The 22063-nt window shown below is 33.8% G+C and overlaps 1 protein-coding gene across 3 annotated transcripts in view; it reads left to right on the top strand.

Moving 5' to 3' along the window:
- LOC126967243 (uncharacterized) overlaps positions 1-22063 on the top strand; it is a 255670-nt gene that overhangs the window by 92984 nt on the left and 140623 nt on the right. The window contains exons 1-2 of one of the 3 annotated variants that reach the window (XM_050811736.1): positions 10641-10817; positions 12064-12391. The exons of 1 other annotated variant lie outside the window; for it this stretch is intronic. The gene's annotated coding sequence lies outside the window, so the exon portion shown is untranslated. Of the gene's footprint in view, positions 1-10640; positions 10818-11789; positions 12392-22063 lie in introns of those variants that run through there. One more of the 3 variants, XM_050811734.1, reaches the window with a different exon arrangement.

The raw sequence follows: 22063 nt of genomic DNA, 5'->3' as shown, positions 1-22063 counted from the left end.
ATTAAATTCCTATGGAAAGTTAATGCTAATTTATCACATCATATCATATATTTCTAAGTCATTAAAAATAATCATTCAAATTTGCAATCTTTTTCAATTAAAATTATTTTATATCGTTTTTAATTGCTTTAGTTATCTTAAAAACAACAATTTATCGCTAAAAGTATAACTTTGATGATCTTTTATTATCATTATATTGTATTTGAATAATTATATGAATAATAGAGTCAAATCAAGTATTAATGATTTTAAATAGCTTCTAGTAACTACATATTCTCTTAAGGAAGAGGAGAACAAACGAGTCATTCGGTCACCTGTACAATATTGTATATTTTTATTGAAAAGAGCGCAAAAAAAAAGAATGCTGGGAGAGTTTCTTGCACCGCTTCTTCTCTCTCAGAGCGCCATTTGTTTCCGAAGCGGTAGTAGTATCTAGTAGTGTAAGAAATGACATCAAAAAGAATTCTAAAGGAATCAATTTTGAGAAAATAAATGCCTTTTTTGCCTTACTCACTTACCGTCAGTAAGTGATCACCGCAACCAGAAACACCAGAAGAATCACAAGAGAGCTGGCAACTTCATAAAGCATCCAATAAACGTATATATGAATTAGGAAACAAATTAAAGAATTTCCGTATTATTTGCCGTTCTTACCGCTATCAGCTTTGTGGGTAGGATATTGCAGTAACCTGGTAGGAAATGTAAATGCCCCATACCTATACAAGATGTTTTCTTATTCTATAAGTGTCCTTTAAAGTATAGTAACCTTCTACTTTACAAAAGCTTAATAATTTTAATAAATATTCACAACATATTATGTATTTTGTACTATTTCAAAACAAAAGACTTACTCGACTTAACGGAGTAATAGGCAAGTTTTATGTTTGTTAATGCTATTAATATTATCAAAATATTTATCGAAAATGTCTTAATATGCTTGTAAAACTGAATAGATGGATAAATTGAAAGCTCAGGTGTTAGCCAAAGAAAATTCTTCTTGATAAATATCAATGTTTTAAACTAACTCTACTTCTGGCGCAATGATAGACATCCATTACCCTTTCATATGTATTTATAAAAAAAATTTAAATTCTGGCGGACAGTTCCAAAGAATAGAAAAAATTAATTAAAACCTGCTTAGTAAAACTACCATAGAACAGTATGAATATAATTTTTTAACGAATCTTTACTAAAAACTACATTTACTAAAAAAACAACGAAAAAACAGTTAATTATGCTAATAAATAATAATTAATTGCTTTGGAAAAAAATAATCGTTGAAAATGAAATTTGCAAGAGCCATTCCTGATTAAAAGTCGGTAATTAGTATAATATTTATATGACAATTTTGATAGATATAAGTAGGTATTATTGTCATCACCAGAAAATAATTTTAAATTTAATAATCAAAGAAGATAAAAACGTGATTATAATGTTATTTTGTGGTTCCTATGTTTATGTTAATTGGTCAAATAAAAATAACTTGTTTTATAACATGATTATACGATTCAAGCCCGACAGTAATTTAACTGAGATTTGTGTATCTGATTTAAATTTAAATGAAACGCTCAGTTTAATTTATAATTATATATTTATGTGGTACGAGGAAATGCGTATTGGTATCAAACCTTAGACATCCTTTGACTCTCACCACGGAGACCTCGGTTCGATGCCGACATAAGAATGTGTTTTCAGTTTGCGAATTCAGTTTATTATACGCTTGGCTATATATAGGTCGGCAACTCTAATTTCATTCCTCTGGAGTTAGACGAGAGTATTTTTTTTGTGAAAATAAGGGACGAGATGAGCAGGACGTTCAGCTGATGGTAATTGATACGCTCTGTCCATTACAATGCAGTGCCTTTAAGGATTCTTGAAAAACCCAAAAATTCTAAGTGTCACTACAGTTGCGCTCAAAATTAATTTCACAAGCTACGGCGCCATTACTGCTTCACGGCAGAAAAAGGCGCCGTTGTGGTACCCAAAATCTAGCCGGCATCGTGTATACAGGAACCTCCCACTGGTGTAGAGTAGTAATGTTGAGTATGGGCCGCGGTGATCACATACCATCAGGTGACCCGTATATATACTCCTCCACAGTCCGGTTTTCAAGGAGCTTTCTTCCACGTATTACAAAGCTGCGGAATGAGCTTATCTATCTATCTTAATGACAATACGACATGGGCACCTTCAAAAAAAGCGCGTACACCTTTCTTATAGGCTGGAAACGCTCCTGTGATTTTTCTGGTGTTGCAAAAGAATGTGGGCGTCGGTGATCACTTAACAACAGGTGACCCGTACGCTCGTTTCTCCTCCTTTTCCATAAAAAAATACTCATTTCGACTCCTTGAAATGTCAACGGGATCACGATTTACAAGAGCGCTGCTAGATTTTATATAAAAAAATTAAATATAAATGTTTTTATTATAATGTATGTATTTTTTTAGTAATAACTAACAAATTTCCATATTTTTGTTACAGGTAAAAATGAAGTCTAAAAAGGAGAAAGCAATAAACAAGGAGGCTCAATTAAAAGTGGGGAAGCAATTGCAGGATGGTACAGTTAGATGGAGGGGAGAAAAAATACTCTTTGTGGTAGATGAAATTACATACTGTGATATATTTATTTATTTATTCAAAAAGGCTTCAATTTCAATTTAATACAATTTATTAGGTTATGTGCTGATAATTAAACAATTATAATAAAATAGTTTTAATGTACTTAAATTATAGGTAGGCGCAACCTTTCTTATTAAATACATGTGATATTTAAAAATCTAAGATCTTCAATTTTTGGAGACCAATATAAATCTGTTTTTTTTAGTTAAGAAAATAAAAAAAGATGTCAATGTTTTTATCTATATTAAAAATTCTATTATATAATTGTAACATTACCTGTAGGGGAGAGGTTAAGCCGTCATTACTGTGATGGAATTTAATGTGCATGGGGGAAAAAGTACTAATCTGACAAATGACTTTGCTCAGTCTTTACTTACGCAAAACTTAACTTTAGCATTGGTCTGTCTTAGCTTAAGCTCAGCATAATTGAAACATTTCATTTTTTTATATTATAGTTTATATTGTTATATAGTTTATATTTTAGTAAAGTCTGAGCAAGGTCTGAGAACGCTCTATAAATTTCTCGTCTTATCAAAGATTGGCAATTATCTATATGTAACTGAAGACTCTGAAACCTATACTCATATTTGTCTTACAAATGTTTACATCTGCTGTTGATTGAACCCGCTATCGCCAGTCTGGAGGTCAGGATAACAGGTTGGGCTAACCGGTCGTAGTAATATATTGTTATATTAAGTTAGGGTTAGTTAGGTTATAGAAGAACCAAAGTCGCCGACGTAGATCGTATGATAACGAGACTGAAGTGGTACATAGCTTGAAGGACGGCTGACCATTAGGGCAGTAAAGTATAGCTAAGTCTAGTCTAGTTGACGTTCTGGAAGTAGACGCAGTGTTGGTAGTCCCCTCACAAGATGGGGCGATGATCTGGTCAAGATCATAGGAATAGGTTGGATGAGGGCAACGTAGGACCGATCGTTATGGTGATCTTTGGGGGAGGCCTTTGGCCAGCAGTGGACGTGTTCCGATGATCTGATGATGATGCTGATTAAGATGATATTACCAGTTTCATTTAGTCACCAGTACATAAAAATATAAATAAGATTAAAGAAGAAGTTCTTATTCCATTGTACACAAATAAACCAAATTTTATATTACTGACTCAAACCCATGGCCTCTCGCGTTCCGTGCGAGCGCTCTTTCCAACTGAGCCTACCGGATTGCTTATCACTTTAAAAACATAACTAATTGTTTAGAAAATACCCTACTAATTGTTTAGATTTATCATGCCCTATTACAATTTTAAGCTGATATTTTAGTATTATTATTTAAAGTACTTAATGTATAACATATAATGATAATCCTCTCAAATAATATAAAAAGTATTTGTAGAAATATTAATTAAACAACCAAAGCTCATCGAGATTTCATATTACACGCGCATTATGATATTTTTTTATGCCTATACGGGACGAGACCAGCAGGACGATTAACTGGTAATTGATACGCCCAGCCCATTACACTGCAGGGCCGCTGCAGATTATTTAAAAACCCCAAAAATTCTGAGCGGCTTTACAACTACGTTCGTCACCTTGAGACGATGTTAAATCTCATTTGCCCTGTAATTTCACTAGCTATGGCGCCCTTCAGACCGAAACACAGTAATGCTTACAAATTACTGCTTCACGGCAGAAATACGCGCCGTTGTGGTACCCATAATCTAGCCGGTATCCTGTGCTAGAGCCTCCCACTGGTTTCAATTTCTACATAACAAATTCTGTACAATAACAAAAGCTAAGTCAAAGTACTCGTAAAAGCCTCAGTCAACAAGTTTTAAGAAAATCGTGTCTTCATACTTAGCTTACTACGTATCATATTAGAGCTATGCCATAAACAAAAATTCACGTATACGTCGTCTCGACATACGAATTGAAATCGCAAACGGACAGTATACCAAAATTAGTATGGTCGTGACATTATAATATTTTATAAAGTAAAAATAAGTTGCACTGTTAATTAGTATACCATTTCCAGGTTTTCACGATACAGGCTTGTTGTATTCCGGTTATATTTTCAGTTGTAGGTATAAGATCTATCTTCTAAATATTGATTTAATTCTGGACCATTTTAGCATAGTTCCTCAGTGCAATAAAATGAGCAACAAATGTACGGGTCGCTGGTGTTAAGTAATCACCGCTGCCTTCTCTCTCTTCCATCGCCAGATCGCAGGCGATTTTCCGGATCGCAGGTCCTTTTCACTTTGTTAGCTTATGATCATACATGTGCTTTTGTGTATTTTCAAGTAACAATGTATCACTACATGTTATAAAACAAATTCCTCCTCCGCATCTGTCTGTCTATTCCCGATAAATTCAAAAACTACTGCACTGATTTCCATGCTGGTTTCACCAATGGATAGCGTGGTTCTCGAGGAAGGTTTTAGTATAACATTTTGTATACATTAACGATATTTGTTGGAGTTGTCGAAAAAAAAAAGCCACTGGGAACGAAAGCTTGGAGCTTTCAACGAAAACGCTGCCCTTTTAGATATAGCAAAATGATGTATAGTAGAATTGTATATAATATATTGTTCTACGGAAAAGTCCACGATTGCACATCTCTATTTGTTAAGGATAACATACTATTCCTATTTAAATACTTAAAAAATTGTAAATTATAAAGAGGTAATGAAAACACTGTTTAGACAAAATATAAGATATTAATCCTTATCATTTTATTACTGCATATTATAAAATCATTCATTCCCGATGGCTTTAGACTACATTATTCCCGAAGTTACATATTTTTTTTTTTTGGTCAGCTATTATCATTATTGTTTGGTTAGCTAGTTAAGTACATTAAGTTACACAGTACAAACTATGCCTAGTTTGCCGTTATGACTACTATTACTTCTTACGTTAGTTCCTATCTTATGGTTAAAAAATAAAATCCTCTCTTTTCAACTACATATAAAAATGTTTAATAACTTTTATATTTTAATGACGGTTCTCATAATGACACTACGTAGATCGCGTTATCGAAGACGATGAACAGAATATCACAGACGTCACTAAATTACCTTGCTTTATTACCAGTGTGATAATAAAAAAAATTCCAATGAATGCGTCAGTAGATTCAAGGACCCTTTAAGTGATAACCATTAACAGTTTTGACTGATGACACGTTGTTTCATTATTTATATCACAGTACACAAAAAAATTAAAAAAATTATACGTACAATAACCCTAGTCTCAGAAACGGATGTGGAGATATAATGGAGCATCTTACATATTTCTTACTTCCATTGGCTTCTTCGCTAGATGGACAGTCCCTTACGTTTTGCCCTAAAAAATTATGCAGTTAATCTACTTTCGCTTAGTCTGGAAAGAAAAAGGTTAGGTTCGAAGTAACTCCGTTTACTAACAATGGTGTTCACAAAAATCTTATGCCTAACAAATTTGCACTTTAAAATTGTACATCTACTTTTCACGAACATTACCTCCATCGAGAAGAGAAAATAGTATTTCTGCCACGGCATAACATTATTTCCACCATTTTAAGCGAAGTTTTCAATTCTTTAGAATAATTAAATTTTCTCAATATTTATATTCTGTGAAAGTTTACTGAGATGACAGCAACTTAAAAAGTAACAATATAAATAAATGCGGACGTGTAGAATTCACAATCCATTTCCACGTAACCAAATGGAACTTCATGTATGTTTACAAGTGTTTGTTTAATTTACTACTGTACTAATTTTTGTTTAGTTATTAAGAAAACAAAAACAATGAAATATACCTATAAAATTTGAGAACTTTCCTCATTACTAATAAACTCCATTATAATATCCAATCCAGTGGGATTAATTCTTTATATCCGTAAAGTGAAAAAGCAAAAAAATATAAAATTATTAAACGGAGGAGATATGAGTTAGCAAGCATTAAGCTTACAAAAATTAAACAGAAGAAATGAGAACCTCTCCTATTTTTTTAAAGTCGGATGATAAATTAAATGGTACTTTATTTATGCAATTAAGGTTTTGCATTTCTGTCAGTAAAATACATAATATTTATATAAAGTAGTATTGTAATTTCTGGTATACTTACAATATAATAGCGTATAGACGAAGCGTGCGAGAGAGAAGGATATTTCTGACGGAAATACAGGAAGATAGCAAAGGGAAGCGAATCTCTGGTTTGACAAGTCGTCAACAGTCAGCCACGCAAAGCATTAGCTGTTTAGTCTTTTGAATATTAATACAATACTTAACGCACATATTGACAAATATACGTCATGCATTATTGGGGAGAATCTTAGAGTTTTTTTGGACATATCGCCAGAAAAGATGGCCACAACCGCCCCAGAGGCCGCATCCCTAAAGATGGTCTGATGGTCTCGGCCAAATGCGCACATATCTGGATACCGGACTTAGTGACGCACTGCACGTGGCCAAAGACAGACTCAGGTGGCGAACTGTTGTTAAAAAGTTGAATCCTCAGAGAAATCACGACCCTCAGTAATGAGGAATACGACGCGAAGAGGAGGAGGATGGTCGGGCTGCCAAGACGTCAATGCGCTGATTTATTGTAAGTCTTTAGTTTAGTGTAAGTCTTCCACTTTAGTTTATTGTTTTGATCTACGTATCGAGTTTTTTTATGATAGTAATCAAGTCATCAGCATGGGGTCATCTTGATAGTATGTGATATCACCCATATATAACATCACGATTAGTAGCCGTTGTTCAAGTTCTTATTTACCTTCTAGAGCCACACACTAAGGCCTTAACGTGCAATTTACGTTAAGCATATTTGTAAGCTATGGCCTAAATATTCCTGGAATATATAATATATATCTGGAATATACTCAAATAACACCCAGATGTTACCAGCAGAGATTGAAATCGCAACTCTTGATAGGCAAAATCATATTCCACCCGGCCAATGCACTCTTGTCTAGATGGTTTATTCCCATGTTGGAATTTATTTCTTACAATTCTGGTAAACATCTAATATTTAGGTGAAATCAAATATTATTTAGTTTAGGTTTGAAAGGCGCCAAGGACTCAACATATTAATATGTCCCAAAGAAACGTGTGAAATTGCTATACCACTCAGAATTTTTTCTTAAATCAGTGGAATTACATTTTTTATAGAAGAGGAGCAAAAAAGAATGTTCGGGTCACCTGAAGTTAAGTGATCACCGCCGACTACTTTCTCTTGCAACACTAGAGGAATGACCGGAGCGTTGTCGGCGTTTTAGAAAGACATACGTAATAAGGTATTGTAATGGAGAGGCTTTATAACTTACCATATGCTGGAAAGCTTGCTCGTCTCGTCACTTTAAAAAAAATCTCTAATTTTTTTAAACGAAATAAATTCAATAGAAGTATATATTTTAGTATTTGAATAGAGTATTTAACAGTTGGACCTCAATCTGATATTGTTTTCATTGGTACTTCAAGTAATGCTTTTCAATGTGAAGTTATAAATAATAGTAGAGCAAAAAGCAAATGAAGTTAACGTTTTGTTATGAATCATCTCTCGCTTTGAATTGAGAAGGATTTGCAAGTCAGGGCTCAAAGTGCTACCATGACGCGAATAAAACTAATAAACAACAAATCAAAATGGTTCGGTTTTGTGCAACAGTGGTGAGAATATGTGTGCAACTGAAACACATAAAAATAATTTGGAATAATAAATTTAACACGGATTTCATCCCTATCATCTTTTAGGTTCTATGAAGTTGTGTTAGTGCTAAACAGTCCATAGTGCTAATAAGTGTTTCGCATAGTGAAAAAAAAAAACAAAAATCCTTTTTTTTTTTTCTTATATACTATTTTGACTTAATCCCAGGCTTTTAAATCATCAATGCAATTGGAAATTTTATAATGAGCCCCACTACACAATTTGGCTTTTCTCATCATCATCATCAGCCGGAAGACTTCCACTGCTGGACAAAGGCTTCCCCCAAAGATCTCCACTCTCTCTGACGATCGGTCCTGCGCTGCCCTCATTCAACATATTCCGGCGATCTTGACCAGATCGTCGGTCCATCTTGTTGGGGGCGTACCAACACTACGTCTTCCGGTACGTGGTCGCCAATCGAGGATTTTTCTGCCCCTCCGGCCTGAATTGGCTTTTATATTGTTTTAAACTTATTGATTGACACTTCGCTAAAATAATATGGGAGTTTATTAGTAAAACGTATACCATACAAGAATACCATATAAGAATGATTCATTCTGTGGAGCCACAAGATTATGTTTTTGTCTCGTGTTTATATTGTGTGCGTGGCTACCCTTACAGAAGGTGTCAATATTTTTGTGAACATATATAACAGGTTTTCATATATAATGTGATGTAACAGTCAGAATTCCAATTTCTTTCAATTTTTCTCTCAGGGATGTGCGGGATCCGCGTTTGTTTAAAGCTCTTACAGCCCTCATTTGTAAAATAAAGATGGTATTAAACTCTGCCGAGTTCGCTAACCGCATATGCCGCTGAACTTAATTTTCCTGCTATTTTTCTATTTGCTGGCCTCATTGCAGTTTTGAGTACAACCTTATACCTAGGAATTGAGTCATCTCTTTTTATATTTGGACGAGACAATTTAATAACTTTTGTTTTCTTATCATTAGGAATTTGATTTTATTATAATTAAACTAATGAAAAAACTAAACAACAACCTTAGAGAGTGCATATTAGTTATGTCATAGTTGCTTAATTGTGGGTTAATTTCAATTTTTTTTGGGTTTAATTAATATCAGAGAATAAAGTTTATATAAAGAAAATTGCGGAAAGCTAAACCGAATAACTTTAGATTATTTATTCTAGATAGAGCCTCTTGCTGCTAGGTTACGCGTGGTAAGAGGCCAGGTTTATTACTTTAGTGTGGGTGACAAGCTACGCCTTACACTCGCGATATGTATGTAACTTTGTTTTAGTGTGCGTGTGTTACTGAACAGAGAGGTTTGCAGTTAACCGCTATTTTTTTTAGATTTTTTCACACATGTGACATCCTATCTAGACGTTAAAAGTTTCTAAGCGAATAACATTATGATATGTATTGTTTTGCATACGAGAAGGAGTGTGCTATTTATTAATTTAAAAAAATTGGTTGGCCTTATATATTATATCCTATTAGTTATAACGGTATAAGAGCGACCTCTAGATGATTATAAATAGAACCCAGCAATATGTTTTAAAACGTATAACATGCACTTCATTCAGAAAATTTTGCATAAAAACGTGCGCCAACTGTGAAGGACGAGGTAGAACGCCCACAGCTTCTTACGCGATTTTTTGTGACAATTATGAGTTATACTTGTGTAGATGACACCCACACATACACAAAATATGATATGTTATTCAGATAAATAAAGACAATATCTTCTTCACACCGCAGTTTATAGCGCCAGTTTATTAACTCATGTTGGTGTATATAATATCTTAAACCACTCTAAATGGTTTAGCAAACAATTTTATCATCTTTATTGTACTATTATTCAGTCTAACTATACAATCACGATATTCTTCTTAGTATAATCAAAATATATGTGACGTAAAACAAAAACAAACATCTTTTTTATTGTATCTATTTCAAGCTTTGAATACAGCTTCTATTAAATATGTTTACAGAAATCTCAGTAATTTTCGTTCACAAAATGTGTACCGATCAATTCCATTAATAATTACAATATGTATCGTTTTCTAAAACCTCTAACAAATACACAGAATGTTTAAACTTTCATTAAAGAACTCGCAAAATTATATTCAAATTAACTAATTAAAATGCAAACTGAACAGCGATGATTTTCTTGTGTTGTCAGTTAATTAGTTTTTTACAAAATTCTAAGACTAATAACAAAAATATAACGAATTGAAATTCATAACGCGTTCACTGTGTATTGTATTAAACAATGGCAGTCATCCTCAACAGCTGTCTGTCATCGCCGGTGACGTACTCTGACTGGACAGCGGCCAGATTTTCCGCCTCGAAGCCTCCGACCTGTAAACTCGATCGAAAATGTAATTACGGCCGTAAACACAGGAGACGGAAGGCATTCGGCCCGCAAGCGTCGAGCTCGGTACACGCGTTACCACAGGTAACTGTCAGTCGACACGACCGGCTTATCGCGTCTTACTTTTTGCAATCAAAGAATGAAATACAATCGACAGAAGTGTTTTCCTTTTATGAACCACTAATCCATCAACAATTTGTTTAACGGCGCGCTTTTTTGAGTGAGTTTTGATATTTTTCCGTGTGGCAGTGCCTCTTACTTGTTACACCGCATGAATATTCATTTATATTTATGCGGAAAACTCGTTATCTGCAGTTATTGTTCTGATATTATTGTTATGGTGATCGGTGTAGTGGCCAACATCGCGCATTCAAAATGAGCACAGATTAGCGGAAACATCACAATTATACTGTCATGACAATGTCAAGGAATGTGTGGCTATATATTATTTGACGTCAGGCTAGCTTGTATATTCTACAAACCAATAATTAGTTACAGTTGATTAATACACACAAGCAGTATTCAGAAGTTACACAAATTAAGTTTTTTCACATATGATATCTATATAACATAAAAGCAGTAAATAATTCTGTGAAAATTTTTTAAGTTCTTTTCGTAAATTCTTTGAATTTTTTATCTGCAGAGTAATTAAAAGAACCCACATACTAACAGATTATTCACAACCCAACTATTAAACATTTTAAAAGAAATGTTGTAAGTAAGTTTTAATAGCAATAAATTAACTTTTTATTTTAATAAAACATTAGTTTTCTGCATTCTTTTTGTGAATAATAACATGATCTCCATAAATAATTTATATAACTTCGGTAATGACGAAACGAAATAACTTTTTATTTTTAATAAAACGTTGCGTTCCATTTTCATGCAATAAATTATTGTTAAGAGCTTCTTAATTATTCACATGTACATAGTTTTTATATGACTTAATTGCGTTTATAATTAATTATAACACACATATAGGTAATAGAGATAATGATTAGATGAATTATATGAAAGCGTATAGTATTGAAACTGTCGCTTGAAAATATTATACAATTATATTACACTAAAATTAAAGAAAACTTTAGTATGGATAAAGTCATACCACAAGTCGTACTATGTACATTATTCCCTTAATTATAACATAATGGGAGAAGTATTAATTAAATAGTTTATTACGTTACAACAGTTCTCATTTGCGTATTTTTATGACAGATCACATTTTATCTTCTTCAATCACGTGCTAAGGTTTGTTAAATCTGTTGTAATTGCGATAATTTCAAAGCAACACCAGGTTAAATACAAAGTAATTACGTAATTATAACAATTTGCTAAAACGCCTAGATATTAAATAGAGTTCCTAGTGGTAATTCCGATAAGTAATTGACAATTCTAAGGTCAAGTTCGGCGTTTACTAAGTTAAGGTAATCTGTGTTATTCAGTTACTTTAAGAACTGTTTTATCAGTTCAAAAGGCTTTACAGAGCGAATAGCACGCGCTTGATTAGACGTTTCGTTTTTAATAAAAAGATCTAAAACGAAACCGTTTCCGCGAGTAAGTATTAAACCTAACTTTGAACGAAATCGAACAATAGTGTTTTAAAGTAATTGATCATTTTACGCAGTGATTTGTTGGTGAACATGAAATTAGTGCCTTGAAACAGTTTGTGATATTTAATGTGTATAATTTAAATACACGTGTGTGAAATTAAATTTTGAGAAAAGCTGGAGGTCGACACGTATGACGTGTCAGTTGTCCTGGAGCTGACAACAGATGTCGTTCCTCTTGAAAGTGGTAAGTTCAAAATCGTGCTAATTGATTTTTTATATGCTTTATATTAGCTTCATATGTATGTACTGTATGTATATATCCTTGAAGGAGATTGACCTTCATTACAAGATGTCTGATTTAAAAGAAAATTCGCACACGGTTTAAGGAGCGATGACAATACAATATTTTCTAACCAGGATCACTAAGATTAAAATATGCCAATATACCTACATGATAGAAGAAGAAATCGAGTTTTGTAGTAATGCTGACCCAGCAAACATTGTATTGCCATAATAAAAAAAACGACCATGCCATATAAAGTAATAATAGATGACGACCGATTCTCAGACCTATCAAATATATCGTACATAAAATTTATCTTACTATAATAATAATTATATTCGATTGCCACCTTGCAACTCTATTGCGTATCTGTGGATATACAAAAATAGGTGTTGATCGTAAACGGGTGAAAATTTGAAGTTGTATGTAATTTTTAATGCTAAATCCTTTAGGGGTATGAAAAATAGATGTTAGCCGATTCTTAAACCTTTCCGATGTACACATAAATTTTCAAACAAATTGGTTTAGCCGTTTAGGAGGAGTTTGATATATATAAGATGTACATAAAATTTATGATATTTTTACCATTAAAAAGAAGAAAATAGACAGTTTGTTTAAAAATAACTAAAATAACAGTGTTTTCTATAGTTATTTTCACAAAATAATGTTTTTTTTTGCCATAAACTGGTTGATAGCCCTATTTTAACCGACACTTAAAGAATAAAAAGTTTGATGCTAAGCATTTGGAAATAATTTGTAATGTTTATAATAAACATAGATTGTGTTCTAGTGATACTGTACGAACTTCATGTACAGGCTCATTTACTCTTGTTTTATTCTTCATAATTTATATTTAAAGAAACGCATACTTCTTAAATGTCCTGTTATTTCTATGTACCTATGTCTTTAGAAAATGTTAAGCTAATGTGAAAAAACTTGCATACCAATACTTGGTCGTAAAAAAATACTTAATTTTGTGGATCCTCTGGGATTATGGGTGGTGTTTATCACCATCACGTAACGGGTATTTTTGTCTTTCACATCTAGTCGACATTTTGCGTAATGAAACATCGCATTTGTAAGTTCAGGTATCGTAATGCGAGGTTCAGTGAAAGAACCAACATTATTCTGAATGAAAATATAATAATTGATGGATCATACAGACCATAGACTTACAGTGGGAGGCTCCATTGCACAGGATGACGGCCAGATTATGGGTACCACAACAGCGCCTATTTCTACCGAGAAGCAGTAATGTGTAAGCATTACTGTGTTTCGGTCTGAAGGGCGCCGTAGCTAGTGTGATTACTCGGCAAAATGAGACTTAACAACTTATGTCTAAAGGTGAAGAGCGCAGTTGTAGTGCCGCTCAGAATTTTTGGGTTTCTCAATAATACTGAGGGGCACTACATTGTAATGGGCAGGGCGTATCAATTACCAACAGCTGAACGTCCTGCTCGTCTCGTCCCTTATTTTCATAAAAAAAAAACAATATACATGAGTATAGACAGACAAAGCATGCAAGAAAGGAGAAAGAATTTAAATGGAGATACAGGAAGATAAAACGGATAGTATATCTATTGTTAGTGTAACAGATATTGATTAACTAGTTGTAAACAGTCAGCCATTAGCTCTTTAGTATTTTGATAAATAAACCACTAGCACACATTGACAAACATACATCACGCATTATACGCATCGTCGGGCTGCCAGGTTGTCTATACGTTATTATATTATAAGTCTATGATACAGACTGCACCTGTACCACAGTAGAAATATGTCTACTGTGCCTATACTGAATATTGTTCGTTGATAATGTTAAACGCTTAGATAATTTATACGTCTAGATAGAGTCTCTTGTTGTTAGACAACCGATGAAAACAGGTCAGGTTTCATACTTTAGTGTGCGTGACACTCGCAATCCGTATGACACTGTGTGAGTCCTACACTCACTGCGTTGCTCAAAATAGAGATTAACTCTACGTTTCTCGTCGTTTTCATAGCATCTTTCAAATTTTGTTACATACGCTTCGTGTTATTTTAATTATTATTACATTGAAATTTATACGATACAAAATACTTACTGTATGTGATCCCAGTGTCTTTCTTATTTCTTGTAGTATTATTTTTAATGCTTTACTACCCAACCCGGTATTTTATAAAATAAAATAAATAAAAAGCCTTTTTATCTGCTCCTATGAACTAAGTAACATTTTGTTTAGTGGATTAGTAATTATAATGAAATAAAGTAATTTTTGTTAGTATTTTTTAGTTAAGGTAATATTTATTTGATTTCATTCATAGGAACCCCCGTGCGGGTGAAGCCAGTGTTTGCCTGCGGTCTCGCGGTATTTTAGTTTCAATTATTAGCAAAATTTAACAGAACATGTGGCACGTCAACGTCACACATTGTTTGAGACGTGCTCGAGCACGCCCACATGGGCGTAGTATTAGTTGCCGCACTTTACTTCTATGCCTGCGGTATCTAGTTGGAGCGCAGCAGAGACCCATCCTTTATCTAAGATCTAGACGTATAAATGATTTAAGGTTAAAGAGTATTCGCAAGACGTCGTAGGGGTCAAAGGTGAATCATGAACTTGCAGGTGCATAGAGTACAAGCTCTCATATTTCGTCAGTTGCGAGTGCCTTCTTCAGTTTATACTTTATTCACTTTTAGTTGGAATTGTTTATATCGATTTTGCAAGAACACATAAACGATAAAACGCTAAATGTTATGAATTATAATTTGGTTGTAAAGGTTGAGCGTAGAAGAAAGTTCTCGGACGACTGTTCTGTGAACAAACAATACCTTTACCTCTTAGATAGAGATTATCCTCAATATTTCACTGTTAATTTAATTGAGATTAATTACAAACTAGGCACACCTACACAAATTGATTCAAATTCTAATATTTTTATTCAAAATAGGATGTGACATCTCTTATTGAAAGTCAATAACTACCACCCATTCCAAAACGAATGCCTTAAACCTGAGAAAAATGGGCGCAACAAACTCAGCGGGCTTTTTTTTCTTGTACAATTAAACTAATGTTTACAAAGTAGTATTGTACAATTAAACTTATTATTTAATGGCCTGAGGGCGGTCGCTCCATTCCCAATCTGTAGTATCATTAAGAAAGTCATTTATGTTACAGTAACCTTTACCACACAAACGTTTTTTAACAATTCTTTTGAAAAACCTAATACTTTTCTGGGATCTTGTTGTAAAAGCATATACATCGCCCCTCAAAAAATGATATCTGACGTGGTGGTTCAAAAAGTGTCTATGTACCAAGTTTGCTTTTCAAAATTGACATAATTTCTCAATACGATGTATTCGTTCATACATACCATTCGATTGACTTATACCTACCTACCTCTTTATTTTTTGCTCGTAGATAATGTCACTGCACAACCTGTTACACGGAAGTTTTTCGCGATAATACGACGTCACTAAATAAATTGATAAGGTGAAGGAAATAGTTTTATTTAAAAATTTACATAGAAATAAGATATAGTATCTTTCTATCAATTGAAAACGAATTAAATTATGTTTATTTCTCTATAGAAGTCTAAGGAAGAATAGAAATCCTGGAAGTACTTTTTCGTTGGGGGACGACTGTCGCCAATATATATACATTGATTTCATTGCTATGAACGCTTGCAACGCTTCGGATATTGAGAGATTTGTACATAAATAGTATGTAAAAAGATGGATGTACGAATAAATTTTGATATGGGTTTGGGATTCTTCCCATACCTTTTGAAAGATGATCGCCATTTCTTTTAATTTAAAAACAGCACTTTAGTAAAAAAATACCGACGTAAAGTAATATTTTTATTGGAATAGTTTCAAGTTCTGTAAGTGTTTAAGATATACTCAAATAAACCATATTAACGCGTTGTTTCACGTCCGCTGTTCTGATTTATACAAAATCACTACTTCATTGCTGGTAGTCTATAAGTGAACTGTGAGACGATATGCTTAACGCAACCAAGTCACTTCCAGATTCACATTTTTATTTAGATTTATGTGCTTCTCACTTTTGTTCAGCAATTATTTGATGGGAGATACGAGTACTATACCTTCAATCAATCTTTCAACACGGGATAGGTTTTCTTTTGTTCAGATTTCATCTATAATCATTGTATATCTAAATTACCTTAGATAATTATTACGTCTAGATAGAGCCTCATGCTGTTAGACAACCGATAAAAACATGCCAGGAATATTAGTTTAGTGTGCGTGACAAGCTACGTCTTACAGTCGCGATTTGTATGACACTTTTGGTAAGTCAAATCAAATCAAAGTGTGCGTGAATTGCTCAAAATAGAGGTTAGTTCTAAAGTGTATTTTTTTCGACGTTTTCACAGCTATTATAATCTATGTAGACATATATTTTTTTTTTGACACACTTTTACACAAATTATCTTGCCCCAAACTAGGCATAGCCTGTACTATGGGTACAAGACAACGATATATTTAATTCAATATACTTACTTAAACATACGTAAATACATATAAACATCCATGACTCGGAAACAAACATCAATATTCATCATATAAATGATTGCAACTACCGGGTTTCAAACCCGGGACCTCTAGCTTAGTAGTCAGGGCCACTAACCATTCGGCTATACCGGTCGTCAAATAAATGATCTTAGGAATTAACATATGATGTAGCTCAAAACTCTTCACACTTATTATTATACTAGCTGACCCGGCAAACGTTGTTTTGCCATATAAAGTATAATTCACGCGATAGTTTTATAAGTAATAAAATATTGCCTATATTATAGCCTGTACATCATTTTGTTCTATTGTCAATAGTTTTTGCAGCGCACGCAAAAATAGGTTTTCGATTTAACACCTTGTGTTACAAAATAGCAATTTTATTACGGATCCCTAATTTTGAAAAAAAAAACATAGCCTATAGCCTTCCTCGATAAATGGACTACCCAACACTGAAAGAATCATTCAAATCGGACCAGTAGTACCAGAGATTAGCGCGTTCAAACAAACAAACAAACACTGCAGCTTTATATATTAGTATAGATTATTATGTAATATATAAAACAGATCTATTCATCTCTATATTACAAGTATTCTATGTCTATCTTAAGTGCGATATCTTACAATGTTACTGTATATGCCATTGTTAGAAACCTATAAATGAATGTGCAACGGATCATGAAACCGCGAATTGTTGACTGGCTTAATGGCTTAATGTTAGTCCTAGTCCAACAATAATATGAATATTTGTACAAATAGAAGAATAATACTTATTTACAATACAATGATTGCATTCAATTAAAAGTATCATTACATGGAAGTGTACCAAGAATACTGGCAGCATTAAGATGCCAACGAATCACCCTAGCTATGAATACAAAATCTGTTACTGCAGTATCTTTACCTATCAGAATATACTTTTTGTTAGATAGCGTCTATGGTGACCACACCATGATCCCAGGTGCTGTTTGTAATACTCGTGTCAAGAAACTGCTGTTCGTAAATGCGGCAGGGCTTGGCGACGAGCTATAAGTAGAAGTGGCGAACATAATAGTTCAATTCTGGACGCGGTGTTACTAGGACTCATTAAGACTAGATAAATAGCCACCCTCTCCAAATAATGATGATAATCGTAATATATAAAAAAGGTACAGATTTTTTTTAAACAAGTTAACAATTACATAGCCAATTTATTGAAGTAGGCGTTACTTTGCGGAAATTTTCTTTAGTTTAGTCCCATCACCTTTGTTACGTATCTCTTCCGGGGATAATACGTCACAACAGCCGACCAATCACAGCGCTTCATTTCATGGGACGAGGGTATAAAAGAGCGGACTCCGGCTCATTTGATTCAGTCTCGTGCCAGATTTCGGCGAGATAAGGCGAAACACGTGTCGAATTGTTTAAAAACAAATATTGGCGGAATTAACACTAAAGAAAACTTAAATCATTTGTATAATTACATAGCCATTAATTCCATTTCCATCAAACTATTTTGCAATGTGTAGGACGGAGATGACCGAATAGTCGGGGACCCAGTGCTCTGTGCAAGGCTGGATCACTTGGTGCTGCGTAGAGACGTCGCTTGATTGTGTGTCTTAAACCGCATTTATCAGGGGGAGTGTTCCGAGGAGCTGTTTGACCTGGTTCCTCTGGCTAATTCCAGCTTTGTACAACACGCCAGAAACTTTATTATCCTGTTTCACATCTGGATGTGTCGTGCTGCTCCGTTATCCAGTTTTCAAGGAACTTTTTACCACATACAAACTTTGGAATAAAATTCTATGCGTGATGTTCTCAGGATTCAAAATAGCGCGTTCACCTACCTGCTAAGCCTGCAACACTCCTGTAGATTGCAAGAGAGTAGGCGGAGGTGATCACTTCTGATCAGGTGACAGGTGACCTCGTTTATCCTCCTCTTCCATAATTAAGCTAAATCCAAGGTACACAAAATATTAATACGAATACACGTATATTGATGTATTAATTTATATGATTAAAACTCATTGATTGACAAACTGGACAGGCTGTTCCATATGTTTGACAGCAAACTGTTTGTACTTATATGAAGCGCCACTCGGGAGCGTCCAGAGAACTCATTTTGACGTATAATACAAGTGGCTGCGAAGGAACGTACAATAATCTAAAGTATTTTTACATTTTGAATTAATATCGTTCGTATTCCGTGTTATGTATACTACAAAAATCAACGTAATAAAGTATACAATTTTTTTTGTAATTAGTTTCCCATCTTTTATGTTTTCCACTAGGTTGTCATGAGTAGTATTTAGTACCGCAGACTCTCGCTACATGGCCAACAGCGCCAAATTGGCGAATATCAAACAGGCACAAAAGCACTTTGACGGCTGCCAGTCCAGTGGTATATAGTAGAGGTCAGTGATTCTTACTATATCTGATTTGTATTGAAAAGTCGTAAGTTGTCAGCCATGCTTGGTTCTTTAGTATTTTGAATATAAAGCCACGAACATATTGACTAATATAATGTCACGCAAAACTGGCTGTCAGCTGTTCTATACTCTATTTATTCTATGTCTATATATGCTTTACAGCAATATCTGCCGCTAAACAGGATGGCACATATACTGCTGTCTCCCTGTTAGAAAAGTGTTGTGTAATTTCTGTCACTAAAACACTACATCTAGGGCTGTTCTGTGATGCGTAACAGATATATCATTTTTTATCTTTTAACGAAAGGTGGGTCTTCTGCTTGATATGTCGTGCAGCGCATTAAATAAATTTAAACAGCAATGCGACGGAACAAAACCATTACCAAAATTACACTTATTCATGATTTTAAATTGCTTTTGTACAATTTGGTTAAGTGAACTTGCGCCAGTGTACCATCGCCAGTTCCGCCTGTATTTATTACACGCGATGTGTGTAAATCTTATGAAAGGCAAGTCAATGATAAAGCCTTATTTGTTTTAGCTGAGAGATGTTTTCAATGTAAGAGTAAACAACGCAATGTTATGTACAAGACCGCGATAATGTATGTATAAATATCATTGACATCTCTTAATTTTGTCGGTTTTTATTATAAATAGGTAGGGTTGTCAAATGTACTCAAAAATAGAACATTGTACTCTAAGTCTAAATAATCTTTTTATACAAACTGACTTTTTTGGCACACGCAAGCCTTGCCAATGAACTTACTGCCTCAACATGTTGATCTGTACACAAAGCCCCAAAAATCTGCTGCTTCTAAGCAGTCGTCAGTGACATCAAAATATAATCTCAAAGTGACAAGTTGCGGAAGAAACTTTTCCAAAATTTTAAATAATAGACACCACAACAGCCTTAGAGATTGCAGAGCGTGTAGATTCTGTAATAGAGCACATGAAACTCCGTTAAACACATCCCCTGTGAATGTGGCCCTTTACGTTTACCACTTGAGATATGTCAGCTCACTGCAAATGATATAATATGATTTATGAAAAGAATCAATCTTAGCAGCGAGCTATAGTAACAGGACACAAGGGCTATCAACTCAAGCTTCAACAACCATAACCATGTAATAACATAGGCTTTTTAATATACATCTAATATTTATCATTATATCAGTTTTCCTCCTGTTTTCTCAACATAAATAGGTTAACCTTGTGAGAAAAAAATGTTTGTGCAATGAAGAGCAACGCGACGTGGCCTTGTCGATACGACTCGCTAATGGTGATCTAAGGAAACGCGCATATGATCAGTTTTAGTGACGCGTGACAATTATAGACTACCACAGAGATTTAAGAGTATAGAGCGGACATTGGCAAAGTTATATATATAGTTATATAGTTATACTTGTATAAACATGTTAAATTGATATTACATAAATATTATAAGGTCATGTACCTTATTACATAGGTACATGTTTGGCATATTATAAGGCACATTTATGACGTGCAAATTTTATAAAATACATTTCTAAATCATTAGTAACAATAATATCAATTTAACAAAAGATTAGTAGCAGTAATATATAGTATATAGTCAAGTTTTTAGTTGAAAATATTCGTCTTATGAATATAAGCAGTTTCTACTAAGGTATATTTTCAATTTAGATGAGAAATTCCTATTTGACGATACCTCTCTTATTGTTTTTGGGATGTTCCACTCAAATATGTATAATTCAACAATTGTTAATAAGATATATTCTTTAAATACGGGTCTGCAGCCTTCAAGGGGTCCTTTTCCCGCTGCAGCCCTCAAAAATTTTTTTTGCGCTATTAAGACTCTATTTATTACTGTTGAGTTACCCCATATTATGATAATGCTAATAAAGCTTAAACGAATCATGAAAAGTAGCTGTTTTAGCACCTGAAATACTATTCCTAAATTATTTTAGTAACTTTTATCACATTTCTAGCACAGAGCATACTCCATGTCCATGAGTGCTTACTTCATCACTTCCCAACACGTGAGTCTCTTGACTTCTCCCTCCTCTTACATATAAAAAAGGTCTTTTTACTATTCTTATGTCTTTTGGCTTGTCAATTTTATGTAGTAACAACACAATTGAACCGAGACCCACCTTAATGTCATTTTTCTACTATCGTAATAAACAAGTAGGTCGAAATTCTCTTGAACATACACTTCCTAAGTTTTTTTTATTTTCATTTTATTACACTCTGACAGTCCACCAATTGTCATACAATATTTTTCTTGCAAATATAGACCTAACTGTTTGTATTATTTTAAAAGAATTATCAAAATGGGTCATGAATCTATTTTGTCGATGATACACTTCTTTAGATCCTATTGTAGAAGCATTAAACTTGTCATGACTCGTTAATATAATATATTTGTTCCTGATATCAATATTATGATAATCGCAGTTCCTGGAAATTTTCGGAATTTCGTCACTTTTATTAAAAATATTTTTTTTTAAATTGCATTGGTGATGGAAATATATTGCATCTGGTCGTGCATAAAATGTTTTATTATATTATAGTGCTCAATATTTTTTATGAAGACAAGGGACAAGACGAGCAGGAAGTTCAGCTGATGGTAATTGATACGCCTTGCCCATTACAATGCAGTGCCGCTCAGTATTTTTGAAATGTCCAAAAATTCTGAGCGGCTCTACAGTTGCGCTCGTCACCTTGAGACAT

This window comes from Leptidea sinapis, chromosome 12, assembly GCF_905404315.1.
Source record: "Leptidea sinapis chromosome 12, ilLepSina1.1, whole genome shotgun sequence".
NCBI classification, from domain to species: Eukaryota; Metazoa; Arthropoda; class Insecta; order Lepidoptera; family Pieridae; genus Leptidea; species Leptidea sinapis.
This window is presented reverse-complemented; position numbering and strand designations above follow the sequence as displayed.